The sequence below is a fragment of the Amphiprion ocellaris genome, chromosome 1, assembly GCF_022539595.1.
Source record: "Amphiprion ocellaris isolate individual 3 ecotype Okinawa chromosome 1, ASM2253959v1, whole genome shotgun sequence".
NCBI classification, from domain to species: domain Eukaryota; kingdom Metazoa; phylum Chordata; class Actinopteri; family Pomacentridae; genus Amphiprion; species Amphiprion ocellaris.
The window spans coordinates 9,038,282-9,052,655 of NC_072766.1; the positions used below are offsets into that span (position 1 = coordinate 9,038,282).

The 14,374-nt window shown below is 37.1% G+C and overlaps 2 long non-coding RNA genes across 2 annotated transcripts; one reads left to right on the forward strand and one right to left on the reverse strand.

The window, feature by feature from the left end:
* Positions 1-1,367: 1,367 nt before the first annotated feature.
* LOC129350404 (uncharacterized) lies at positions 1,368-5,732 on the reverse strand. The gene is made up of 2 exons (XR_008603809.1): positions 5,504-5,732; positions 1,368-2,652 (listed from the first exon to the last, which is right to left on the reverse strand). It is a non-coding gene; the product is annotated as an uncharacterized LOC129350404 (long non-coding RNA).
* Positions 5,733-10,599: 4,867 nt separating this feature from the next.
* On the forward strand, positions 10,600-13,484 carry LOC129349316 (uncharacterized). The gene is made up of 3 exons (XR_008602286.1): positions 10,600-10,720; positions 11,326-11,484; positions 12,417-13,484. It is a non-coding gene; the product is annotated as an uncharacterized LOC129349316 (long non-coding RNA).
* The last annotated feature ends 890 nt before the right edge of the window (positions 13,485-14,374 follow it).

The following is a 14,374-nucleotide window of genomic DNA, read 5'->3' on the forward strand; positions in this document are numbered from 1 at the left end:
GAGTCGAGCGGCTTCACAATTGGCTGTCTTTTTACACATGACTTCTGCTGCACTTTTGCCGTGAGAGAGATTTGTATCTGAAATGTCAGGGTTACTGTTCCCTGAGCTCAGGCATTTTTTATTTTATTTATAAGCACATTTCTTATTTTTCAAAATTATTTTATTTATTCATCTATATATTTCTATTTTTATTTGCCTTTGCTTTAATGGATTCATTTTTTGATTAATAGTTCTTTATATAGCAACATTATTTGTTTTTTAATTGTATTTATTCATCTTTATGTTTCCATTTTTATTTGCTTATTCTTTTATAGATTTATTTTTGTAATTTGGCACTCTCACTACTCCATACCAATGACTTTTACTTTAAAACAAAAGCGGTAAATAAATGTGCAAATATTTTCACCTCAAATACAAACCTGAATACTGAAACAACATTTTTTCCTCTCATCAATTGCTCTGCAGTGTTTGTTTTTTTTTAAGTCCGAATTTATAACCTTGTTTACAAGACAAGGGCTTTGTATTAGGTGCGTATTAAACAGAATTCAAACAAAAACCTAATAGTTCATGAGGACTGGCATTGACTTTCACTGAAATTTAAATAAAATCAGTTTGATTGTAAAGTAGCAGGACAGAGATGATGCTTTTGTGTGTTTGTTTATGAGCAAAATGCCTTAATTTACCCAGTATGGCTAAAGCAGCAGTAGTGACTGAGGAGATGGTTGCTAACTAACTACTGCTGTAAATTAAAACTGTATTAAAGTCATGGGATGTTCAGTTCTGTTGTAATAATTATCGTATCAGCATTATGTCTCCCTTAGTAGACTCATAATCAACTCTCTGCTTTGTTTCTCACTTTGTTTCTGAGATACCTTTTTGCTACGAAGTCTGTTTTTAAGCACAAACCTACACTTGTGTGTTTGTTTTCCTTGTGGCCTGAGAGATGAAGTACGCGCACAACAACAGTGACATAGATCAAATGAGGAACTGGGAACTCGTCTTTCAGATTCAGTTCCTTGAAGGTTGCCTTTAAATGAATCCATGTATGTGTCACATGGTCAGGATGATCCAGGCCTCGATAAGAGCCGGTCACCTCGCTTTTGTGTCTTTCTTTTGATTTGTTTGTGACCTAGCAGGTTAAATCCACTGTTTTTAAGTCTCAGTAGCAGGTTTGTTCTGTTGAAATGTCTCTGAATCTATTACAGCATTAAAACTGTACAGTGCACAATTTTAAAGAACCTTTAAGAAGAAAAAAAGACACTATTAAACAATGCAAATATACATGTGAATTCTACAACAGAGCCGTGCACACACTTCACACAGTTGACATTATTGTGTAAGACGTAGAAACTACAGTGAACAGATGGTGGCAGATAACATATCGGACTTTATTACACCAAAATCATTTCCACACAACTCAGCATTTTGTTACTAACATACAGATCAGCTACAAGGACAGTCACAAAGTGATTAGAGGTTGTTTTCTTCTTCTTGTCATTCTGCGTTCATTCTGTCACAGTCTGCAGGCAGATTACAACATCACAAAAACAACAGCAAAACCCTGATCCTGACAGATCACATGCAATCCACTGGTGTCTGAAACGCTCCGGTTTGTCATGTGCATATGAGTTTACAGTGACTAATGATATCATACAGTTTGTTTATTTGATCTCAGGTGTTTTAATTGTGTGTGTTTTCATTGCTGGCCCTGCATTGGCATTTAGTTCTGAAGTGCATCTCTAATGTAATTTGCCTGAATGACAATAAAGTAATCTGCTTCTGATTCAATATACATGCAGAAGCCGCGTTAAGAGGTAGAATCTAACAATGCAGTCATCTGTTTACACAGTTAATGTTCACTTTCAGTTGACAGTTCCAGTAATATTAATTTAAGTGTATATTGCTTGTATTTACTGGAGTTGCATTAAATCACTGGCAGATTTCATTGACCATGCAATAGACCACAGTGGTGGACATAAAAATATGAATACATGCAAAATATAACCCCACCCAGCACAAACAATGTCCAGCTTCTTTTCAATCTGTGTCAAAGATGTGTTGATTCATTTCAACTCAGGTAAAAAATGCATCCACGTCTGTTCACATTGGACAAAATAGGCCCAAAATATAATGCAAGCAGAGCTGGAATTTAACTAAGTAGACTTTGGATGCACCTTCTGGTGCTACTCGGACACGTCATCAGTGAAGAACCCGGGGTCATAGGGTGTTTCGGCTCTTTAATCTTCATGCACCTCGCCTGGGCGACCCAGCCTAGTTGCTCCATGGAACCTCCCTACGGATCCACAGCCACCATGAGGAACTCTCTGCGGCCTCTAGGATGCTCCTGATGGCTCTCTTCAATTGCAATCCTTTTATTCCATGGAGTTTGGGGGTTCACAGAAGTGAATGACCAGCTAAGCCACGGCATCCGACCTCGACTGTGCTGAGATCTGCGTACTTAGTCCTCTTATGCTCATGGGCCTTTTTATCCTGTCTTCTCAGGGTACAGTCAGATCCAGGATAACCACTTGCTTGGATGTTAGTACCACATGTGGAGGGAGCGAAGTGGTTGTGATGATGGCTGGGAACCTTAGCTGTCTTCCAAAGTACATTTACTCAAGCGCTTGATTTGTCTTCTTCCATTAGATGCCACTGTATAATGTACAATGAACTTTAAAAAAGAATGCATTGTTACAGATTAAAGTAACTGATCAGTAATCAGTGTCATTTTTCTGCACTGGGTACCTTTTCATATTGCTAATAATACTCACAGATTTATTTAATCTTGAAAAAAATTAGTTTGCTGGACTCTTACAGGGAAAATAATGTCCACAACACAGCAATTCAATAAAGGACAAAAAAGTGAGAACCTGATGTTTTGCTCTGCACGCTCCTATTACAAAGCAGATCTGACACTGTTTGAATCATGAGATGCTGTGTTATCAAATGATTTATAATTTGTCACATCTGACTCAGAAAGGGCTGCTGCCACAAAATACAGCAGAAAAATTTTCCTTTGGCTTGTATTCGTTACCAATGAGTGTTCAGGGGTTAAAGCGAGACTTTTGCTGAGCAACTATGGCAACAACTGGCAGTTAAGTCAGAATACAGGAAAAGCAGGGAGAAATCATTTAATTAGAAATGTTTTCAAAAATGTTAAATGTTCTAGGAAAGCGGTTACTTATTGGAAAAGTCACGTAATCACGCTGTAGTAGCATTTGCTTTTACTGAATGTCATTGCTATTTAAAGGTTCAACATTTGGGGAAAATAAAAACTTGCTTATTGACAGTTCTCTCATTATAGTGAATATGAAGCTGCAACCAGCAGAGTTTTTTTTTCTTTTTTATCACAAAGAGTGTGCTTAAGCTGTACACAAACCCAAGTGTGATTATGTGGGGTTATGTGCCGGACTATACAAACAAGATCTAGCATGTAACTCATTTTTTTAAAGGCTCTGGTAGGTAGATTTTGTTTTCTTTGGACAGAGCCAGGCGTGGTATTTCTCCACTGTTTGGCTGCCAGATAGCGTCATATTCAGTGATTCATTGTACAAATGTGAGAGCCGATCTTTACATCTAACTTGGCAATGAAGGAAATACACATATTTCTGAAAATGTAAAAAAGTAAAGGATGTCAACCTTTCTACTGTGACTGAATGAAAGTCACTACAAAAATGCATACAACACCCTGAAATACTACTAAAAGACAAGCTATAGATCTTTTCTGTGGCAGATGTGTTGAAATGAAATAGGCTCAGTTCAGTTCAGTGTTAAGTCATGGCAGTGAACCAGCAGCACCTCCTCTAAGTGAAAGCAGCCTCCTGTGTTCTGAGAAATCAAAACTTCTGCCATGAAAATGGTCTATTGCATGAGATTGCTTGATCCTGAACAGGTTGTTGTGTCAACTTCTTTGCAACTGACTAATCTTACTCTAATAAAAACAGGTTTATTATGACCGGCTGTATAAGATAAAACTGCTAACTTTGATATATTTGTTTGAAGTATATGTGACGGTGTGAAATTACATATTTGTGACCTGCAGTAGCTCTGAACAAGCGCTAGTTTTATTATTAGTTTGCTTGTTTTATGGCACTTGTCCGGGTTGTTTTCTCCTGACTAGATTCTTGCTTGTGTTGTATCTACTGTCAGATGTGCGTCACTTTGGATAAAAGCGTCTGCTAAATGAAATTGCAGAATTGTAGAACTACATTCCGGTTTTGGGTGTAACTGGGCACTTCACAGTTTGCAGTCTGAATCTATTCACAAGATGCATATCTGTAGCAGTTGAAGCCACACAAACAGTTATATTTGCACCTCTTAATTCACGGTTACAGTTTGGCCTCTCGAGTATTTGGGCCTGATGTGTGGAGGTGGCACTGTTCTTACCACTGTTTTTATGAACTTATTTTAAGATGGTACTAACAATCTGAAGGGAGCTCAGTCTGCTGGTTATCAAACTGTACTGTTGCAACTTACACAACACTATAAGACACACTATACAATGACAAATCAGCAAGTTTTAGCACAGAAGACTGAAGTCATTGAGTTGAATGCCTCTGTTGTGCTGTTATACATATTTTTTGCTGATGTTGAGCTTTTTGCAGACGTGTGGAGTCCCCCTCGATTCAGTCACGAAAAAATTCACCGTGCAGGGTCACGAGATTGTGCCCACACAGCCTCGCAGAGGGGAATGACACGCATGACCACTGACTGTGGAAAACAGGATACAGGGTACGTCGCAACAGGAAGTGTTGCACTCCTCCTCTGCAGAACATCAGTTTGACCAGAATGACTGCAGGTTGATGTCCACACTCTGTAACTCCTGCGGCAGTAGTCAAATTTCGTAATCGTCTTCGCTCACCATTTCTTCTGAGCCAGTTGAGTAACTCAGTTGAAAAAAAAAAGAAAAGTTTAGTCCAAAAGAAAAAAGAGTCCCTGTGACAGACTGTACTATTTTTTATTTGGGTAAACGTAAATAATAACTTACTTTGGGTAATTGTTTAAAGCAAAAACATTGAATTATCCGAGGCTGAATAAACTTTACACTTAGAAGGTTTTTATATAAAACTAACACAACAATTACCATCTCAAAATTGCTGAAACAAACTCGACTTTATGCATTTCTTGTAGATTTGGGCAATGTAAGTAAGTATAACAGGATTGCATGCAAGACAAGCAAGAAATAAAGATACAGATTTTGACAACTTTTTGCCTACATTAAAATTTTTGCTTTGTTGAAGCAGCCATAAACAAAAACTAATTTAAATCTTGTATGAATTCCTTAAAAAAGATGAAACACAAACAAGCAGCAAATATAGTACTAGAAATGGTCAATTAGTAGTAAATAATGCATGTTTTATGTTGAATTTATGGACTGATAAACGCGAACACGTACAAAAACCGAAGTAATACTAAAACACATTCTCATATCACTGTGGCTGAATAAGGAAAGTCAGGAAACGCCCACAGTCTCTTTCAGAGAACAGATCTGCTTGGCTCTTACCGTCACGCTCCGTCCAACATCCAGCAGTGAGCAGTAAAGGTGTCCACCAGGGAGTTGTTGAACTACCGAAAGCAAATTGCCAAAGGTGGTTGAAAAATGCAGGCTTTCTATATATCTCTGAATTAGCAGGGGAACTAAAAACTTCCTTAATTCTACCAATTTAGGTTGGTACCATAAGGCTTCTTCTTCTCCTTCTTCTTCTTCCTTATTAAAACAAGAAGGTGACAAACTCTTCCTACTAAACAAGTTGTTAAAGCGGTGAATCCAGTGTGAACTACTGACGCCGATCAGGTCACTTTATTTGGTCACATCCACCCAGTTTCTGCTATTAGACTTAAGTGCTGAACCTGTTCTTATTATTATGATTACTGAAAAACTATTAGAGAAAAATGGAAGTGAGCTTTTCTCTGATTTTCAAGCTTTGTTTTCAAGCTGTTGCGTGTTTCTGAGAATGCTAAATGCCCAAAATATGCTTACAGTTCAAAATGATAGAGATTGCATGCGAGCACATTAGAAGTTTTAACTGAAGGTTTTCCACCATTTCAATTTCAATCTCTGCCAGCTAAATTAATAGAAGTTTCCATTTTGTCATTCAATAGAATTCAGTACAGGGCAAAGTGGAGTGGCAGAAGGTTAAAAAGAATTCCACATGTAGTTACAGATTCAGTATTTTTTATATATATATATATATATATATATATATATATATATATATATATATATATATATATATATATATATATAAAATGAAACAAGGCCTGCATTCATCAGATGTCTGATAATTTTGTTAGCAGGAATATCAAAGCAGCAGTGGCATATAAAGCTTGAATGAGTAACAAACACTGACATCAGCTCGTTCATTTTCATTTGTTCTCACCGAATGAATGAGGAGACCTCATTTTAAAAACAGAGCATCTGCTGCCTGCTTCTTTTGCAACAGGTGACATTAAATAAATCCCACTGAGATTTTAGGCAACTCTATAACCTGTAAATACATAAACAGATAAAGGACCTTTTTCATCAATAATTAAATATGCATGTTGTTTGTTTCGTGTCTAAATTAAACGGAAAAAGTTCAGTTCAATTGCTAATGCAATTATGTGACAGGATCTTGCACATGCAGCAGAAAAAATGAAGCATTTTGGCACAGAGCTGGCTGCAAATTTAATTCAGTTTAAAAGAAGGGAAATATATGTGTAAGATGATTTATTGCCAGGCTGATTGCAATGTGAGCCTCGATTTACCAGCAGGCCGGAGAAATTGTCATTTTGACATGGAATACAATTTTGCACTGCATGATCTGAGCCTTCCAGAGGCGAAACATCCTCACTGACTCTGACAAGCAATCCAGCAGTTTTACGCAGTGAAATATCAGCCTAAAAAAGTGGCTCCCCATTTATGATTTGGATCGACAAGTAGGGGTTTTCTTTTTCTTTTTTTAAGCAAAATGCATTCCAAGAAAACAAGAGAATATGACACAAAATATTTCACTTCTGTGGGTGGTCAGTCCACAGAGAGGGCCTATATTTCCTGGTCGATAGTCTCCCGAGGTTTCAGTGGCCGTCATGCGTTTCACAATGACATGGAGCGGTCGCTTGACATGCATGCGAGGGGACATCCAGCCCTCTCACTTCTTATTCCCGATTCCTCATTTCTCTGGACTCCACGAGCTGCAACTATCAGACTGGGCTGTGGTTATTATTAGACGAGGAGTGAATCACAAGGCACATGGACATGCGCACACACACCAAACAGGACTTTTATCAGTTTTGTTTACATTATCTGGCATCTCAATCAGTTTAACAACATTTGAGTTTAGCATTTTCTGAAACTCTTTATTCCCAAACTGCACGCTGAAAAACTCACACATTTACTGACATATAGCCATATAAGGCTTCGGGCCTCCATCCCACCAAACGACCAAGTTCCTCTTTCTTTATGTGTTGCTCAAGTCAGACAAAGATGACTCAGTGCGGATATTAATCATGTTTTTTTGTGTGTTATCTTCACATCTCACTCTGCTAAGTCCGCCTGTCCGAGCCACAGTTGGTCTATTTTTAAAAAAAAACTGAGAACTAAAACATTGCTTTGACTTCAAATGTCAAAAACAGTGCTCCTAGAACATATCGACAGTTTAGCTTCAATAAAATGTTACTGACAAGAGACTGTTTTTAAAGCCATTTTTACTTTACCGGTCATTATAGTGGCAAATATACCTAAAAATGTCGATTATAACTCCCTTTACAGCTTGTACAAACGGCTTTTAAACATCTTAGTCTGATTTACTGTTGATCCAAACTCAAAACGTGCAAGATGATGGCCGACAAATTGGTCCTTCTTCAACTCAGAAGAGTTACCTGTGTGCAAAACAAGTTCAAAAAGCAGATAAGCTGAGCCAGAAATTACAATGTAATTTAATTGTTCAAGCCATATAAAGACATCTTTGGCTTGACAGTTGTCAGGGCAAATGTCACACCATAATTTATGCAGTAAACCCCTGTCAAATGCACCACCTGCTGGTGAGGCAGCTTATTAAGGAAACTTGTTGCACAGTTGGACCTCGGCCACTCCAGAAGTGAAGTAAGGTTGCAGGAACTGACCACACAGGAGTCCAACCACTGGAGGAATCCTTGCAAAGTGGCCGCTAAACTCCTGTTGTGGACCTTGACAGACTGTATATTTATAGTAGCTCAGATATTTTTATTATTCCGTCTTTTAGAGCTGCTTTAATTTGAACAATATTCTTAAAAAAAAAAAAAAAAAAAAAAAAGGATTTACATTCTTTTTAAGTGGCAGTATTATCAGTGAATGTGCTCATTCTGAAGATTGTCAAAACTTATGCATGCTTATGAATCTACACGGACATATGTATGCATTTAGCAGAGGAGCTAGTTTTAATTATGTATACTTGGATTAGCTCATATTACTGCAGAGGGCCATGCACCTTTCTGCAACACAAATGTGGACTAAATGTCTTATTTTTCTCTGATCTTTGCTTTTCTCATGAGCTATAAAATATAGTGTTACCTTTAAAGACCTCAGTTATTGATATGTCACAAGGAAAATCTCTCTATTGTGGAACTGCCAACAACTTATCGACATGTCAAACACGACGCTGTCATTTTTGAAGGGGTCACAGGCCACAGAGTTTGCAAACCGCTGGTTTAATTTTTAATAGCATACTGCACTAATTAATCTTATCAAATGTGACTTTGCTTTAATTTTAAACCTCAAACTCAATAACTAACTACAGCTGTCAAATCAATCTTGTGAAGTACAACAAGAACAGCACTTTGCTCTCGAGTGTTGTGGATAGAACTGTGAAGGGCCTGAAAATTGCAATGCTTATTTTATTTTCCCAACAAATAAAATCTAAAATGTCTATTTTATACAACACATTAACAAAACAGGACATAATAATTTTACTTCATGACATTAACAGTAGTCCAAAGCTTGACATGGAACTTTTAATGCTGGTTTTATAGTTTCACTTTGTGGCTTTGGCTTTGATTTTATAATAAAACACACATGGAATGTAAAAAGTACCTACCACATTTAGGGTCTAATTTCAGGTTAATATAAATTTTTGAGCTGAGATTTTAGAGAAAACAATGCAAAAAAATCTGCTTGTTTTTACTTTCTATAAACCATCTCTGCCCCCCCGCCCCCCACCTTTTTTTTTTTGTGTGTGTAAAGAATTGATCTCATGAGGACAATATTAACAGTATGGATCTCTGCTTACTGGCTGTTGGTATTTACATTTTTTGGTTTGATCTAATGCAGGTTGCTCTTATGTACATATACAGTGTTTTGCAGTTATCTTCAGCCAATATTACTCTGAGTCAAAAGAAAATCAACATGAAGACAGTTAAACATATCAAGTTAAATACATGATTTAGAAGATGTCAGTGCTGCAGTGTAACACAGTGACAGAGAAAGGTCAAGCACCCACTGACTGCACCCCCTTCGGCTGATGCTGTTTTGCTCCCTCAGTCGGTGTCCTTTGACTTCACTGCCCCCCCCCCCCCGAGTCTCTCAAACTGCTAAAATGAGCAACACTATGCTTTTATGACTTTGCCTAAAAATAGTTAGAGGTACTTATGTTCTTGTAGCAGCATTTTACACCGTGGTTAAAGCTGTGAATTTAAAAGAGATGTAGAGAAGATATCCAATCCTGGTGCAACTCCTAATATGAAACACTCCTTCTTCACAGCAGACATCTTTTTTTTCCTTATTATTATTGCAAGAAATGAGGTGGTATTAATAAAACTAATACGTGGCTCTGTTTTTGTGTCCCGGTAAACCTTAACTGTGGGATAGTGAGCCAACATGCACAGCACCAAAACTCTGACTATGAAGAAGCTAAACGGAATTCAGCCATTGTTGATTTTATTATTCACTAGTACTTTTCCTGTTTATTGTCTAAAGAGTTACTTATCAGGATCTTTTTGTTTCAAAGACATTGAAGATAAATACATAGAATATGTCTAGAATATATAAACTGGAAATAGTATATGCAAAGGTAAATATGACACGCACACACACTAGATAGATAGATAAGTATTCCATTTACAATCATTTCAAGACAAAGGCAACAGCAAGACACTGAAATCACTGAATCAAATTAGAATCTTAATTTTTCCAAAATGTTTAACTTTTACTGCAGACTTATATTAAGTTCATCGACTACTCAGTTAATAGTCATTTTGCCTGTAGACTGCCTGGAAATCAGTTTTAACTGTATGTAGTACAAAGCATAAATGTCATAATATTACAAAGAAAAAAAACATACAGAAATTTGCAAAAAAAAAAAATCCAACCTAAATTGTAAATAAAATAAACACATAACAATTCATTCTGTGCTATTTTTCAATGTGAGTCAGTGAGTGACCGGTGACTGGCTGCTGTAGCCAATGATGCGATTCACATACGTATTTACCATAGACTGTATATAATGGTATTTACGCAGCTAATCAACGTCAGGCGTCCTTATGTGCAGCCACCGCTGTTCTCATAGATATGAATGAGTAGATAGGACACGCCCCTTTGAGCTGCGTGCTACTGCGAGGCTAAGCTAGTGGGGGCAAAGTTTCAGTGCATTCCGTTGATGTAGACGGCGTGAAAACGGAAACAAGTATGCCGGCTCACTGTACTGCAATACAGTTACACACTGCGTCGTACGATTGAGACAAGGAAACTTGGAATGACTTTTCATAGGTAAGAATAGTTTTTGGCTCTTTTTTCATTATGAAATCTTGTTGAGAGCTTCCACTCTATGAGAGCTAACTAGTTAGCCACTAGCAAAACACTAAGGCGAGCTAGCAGCTTGACAACCAAATACCAGACGATTAATAGTAGCTGTAGTATAGTTGTACAAGCAGTAGTAGTAATACTAAAAGTACAAGCAGCAGTAGTATAAAATAGCTGTTAGAGTCGTAGAAGTAGTATCAGCATTTGTAATAGTATTACAAGTTGTAGTAGCAGTGCCAGTATCAGCAGCAGTAGTTAGTAGTCACATTGCTATTACTACCACCAATACTACCAATAGTAGTTCTAAAGCCTAACTCATGTATATCCAGATTACCATCTATGTTCTTCCTCCAAACCCATTTTATGATTGGGATTACAGGCAGTTCTTTAGGACTGCTCTCAAATAATTGAAATGTTACTAAACAAGGTTATACTTATCAAATTAAATACCTCTGGTCTCCAGTATATTGGCAAATTCGGTTCTTTGTACTTAATTTATTAGCATGATTTCTTTTTAATCTGTTGTGTACAGACTTAATTACTTCTCTGTCTACTTTTCTTACTCCATGTAGGTTTCCCAGAGACTATGGGTTGAGGAGGAAGTGGAAGTTTGTCGGCTTAGACCTGGTGTCATTCCATCAGTGTTAAAGTTCCCGGCTCATCTTGGAAGAGTACGTGCCAGAAAGACCACGACCAAGCAGCCTTGAGATCTTAGGCAGCGTCTCCCTGAGGTGGGTGTCGACGGTGTTCACAGTCAGGTCTGTGGTAATCCTGTCAAAAAACAAAACAGAAAAAAATCTAGATTATAAATCAAAATGTAACCAAAGCACTCTGTGTATAACGCCATAGTATAGGATGTAGTTCAGAAAATGTCAAAGTATAGTATGCTTTACTCAAGAATAACATAGTATGGCCTGTAGTTCATAGTACAGCATGTTGGCAAGAAAACAAAACATAGATTATTATGTGGTTCAAAAAGCACAAAATGATAGGATATTGCCTAAAATTGTCATGTATGATATGTGGTTCAAAAAATGTCATAGTGCAGTATATTGTCAAAATAGTATGTAATTCAAGAAAACATCAGAGTATAATATGTCATCTAAAAAATGCCATAGAATAATAATTTCATTGCACAAGTAAAAGTATAGTAACTTTTAAAACTGTTCGAATTCTTACATGTTGCTAAAAAAAAACAAAAAAAACAACAAAAAAAAGTCACAGTAATATGTCAATTAAAAAAGCCTATAGTATAGCGTGTCGCCCAACAAACATCATAGTATAGCATGTCGCTCTAAAAACGTCACAGTATAGCCTTTAGTCCACAGCTGTCAGTAGGTGAGGAGCAACACAAAAACAGTCCAAACGCTGGTTTCCAGAGGGTTAGATGAGAATTTATTTGAAAGAGTAAGTTTACAACAACACAACATGTGAGGGGATTAAAAACAAATGGGTGTTAGTAAAATAAAAATAAATAAACAGAACTAAAAGTGAACTTCATGTTGACATTGATGGGCATTCCAACCAGGAACAAAGTAAAAGATAATCAATACGAAAAAAAACTCTTCCTGTTCACCTCTTAAAACCCAAAAACACACCACAGTAGCACCCTAAACTAAAACTACCAATGGGTTCCCTGTTTTCCTTTCTGAACAATTCAAAGGTCCCTCTCTATCTCCCCACACATCCACCAACCACTGGAACACATCTCCAAAGTTCTGCCAGGCCAGCTCAGCTTCCCCTCAGAAGAAGTGCCGCCACCTGCCAGATGAAGGAGCCTTTTGAGAGGCAGCTGGCATCGTGATTGGACTGTACTTTGGTCTGTTCCAATCCAGCTTCAGCTCCAGAGACGGCAGGCGGGACGAGTCAACGGAGGCCGGGTGGACGAAGGCATGCAGCTGAGTACAATCCAGAAAACAACAGAGGAGGAGTGCAGCATCCCAGGGCCAGAACAAGCAGAGTAGCATCGTATGTCTCTTAGAAAACATCATAGTATAGCCTTTGCTATGAAAAAACGCCATCATATACATCGTATATTGTACAAATAACAAGTCAAAGGAAAGAGACATACATTGTAGAATTGTAGTAATTGTGGGCTGACTGATCTACTGATGATCAGTATTTTATTTTTTACTGATTTACGGTAATAAATACATTTAAAAATGGCTTTATCTACCTGTGGTCGCGCTGTCTTCTGGAGTGATTTGATTGGTTATACGTAATGAATAAAACTCCTTTAACTTAACATCTGTAAACAAAACAAAAACGTATCAATAAAGTTTTCTGTTAGAGTTTGTGTTCTTCTAAGTTTAACTCAAGATTTTAAATACTTTCATTTACTGCAAATGAATATCTACTCCAAATGTCTCACTAATAATCATTATCAGCCTTAAAAACCCACAAAACACCCCTCTATACTCGACCACCTTAGTACAGTCCGGTTCCCCCTTCTATGAATCTGCTTGGAATCTTCCACTTCCTGTTTGTCAAAGTGGCCTTCTACCTGGACAGGTTTTGTTGGAGCTCATGCAACAAACATTTTGGGTAACTGCACTTTAATATGGATGGATGACACTGAATTAGAGTCTGTTTTAATGAGACTGAGTTAAGATGTGTAGCTCTGTCATTAAATAGTAAATTATTTCTCAGAATTCACAGAGAAAAGTCTGAAATGTTTGCTAGGTTAGCGTCCCACATGTTCTTTGGCTCAGCTAAAGCTAACTCTTGCCAACTTCTGGATCTCTTGAGTTGCTTGTTGTTAAATTATCTTGCTGGAGGTGCTGAAGCTCAGAAAGTCTGAGATGTTTGTTCAAAATAAGCTCATTCTCAAGTCTTCTCTGAGCTCTTTTGTGTGAACTTTCCCTAAACTTAGGAGTTAATGACAGAGCAGCACATTCAGACTCAGTCTCATTATGTAGAGATTAAACTTCAGTGTCATTCATTGATGTTAAAGTGCAGTTTTTCAAATGTTTGTTGCACATGTTCCCGACTAAACCAGTCCAGGTGGAAGACGATGTGAAGAGAAAGCTCCAGAGGATGAATATCACACATTTACATTGGAAATTAATGTCCTTTAATTAGACATTGTCATGCAAAAGTTGGATTTCCCTTTGTTGAGTGCTTTGTTGATGTTGGTTTCTAAATGTTTTTTGACACTCGGCCCCAAAGATTAAAACCTTCTACGGCTCACAAGCTGCAACAGTTCACACATTATCAACTATCTTTCTGACTAAACTAAGATAAAAAGTGAAAAACTGCCTGATTCCTGCATCATGAATGTAAAACTTTTTGGTTTTTATGACAGTAAACTGAATATATTTGGGTTTGACATTTTATAAACCCAAACAAGAAATGAATTACTGGCGAAAACAATCAACAGATTAATGGACAAAGAAAATGTGTTTTCTAACATATATGGCTGAATTACTCCAACATTACAAGATACATACAATTTAAATTCTATTTTATTTATATAACATCAATTACAGGTCAAATTGTCTCAAGATGCTTTATTTTTATATTTTTTTGTCATACTTAAAATATGACAAAGTAAGAAATTTAAAGCTCTTGACTAACCCAATTATTTGGTTTTTAAGAGATTAATCGACAAAATAACTTTCT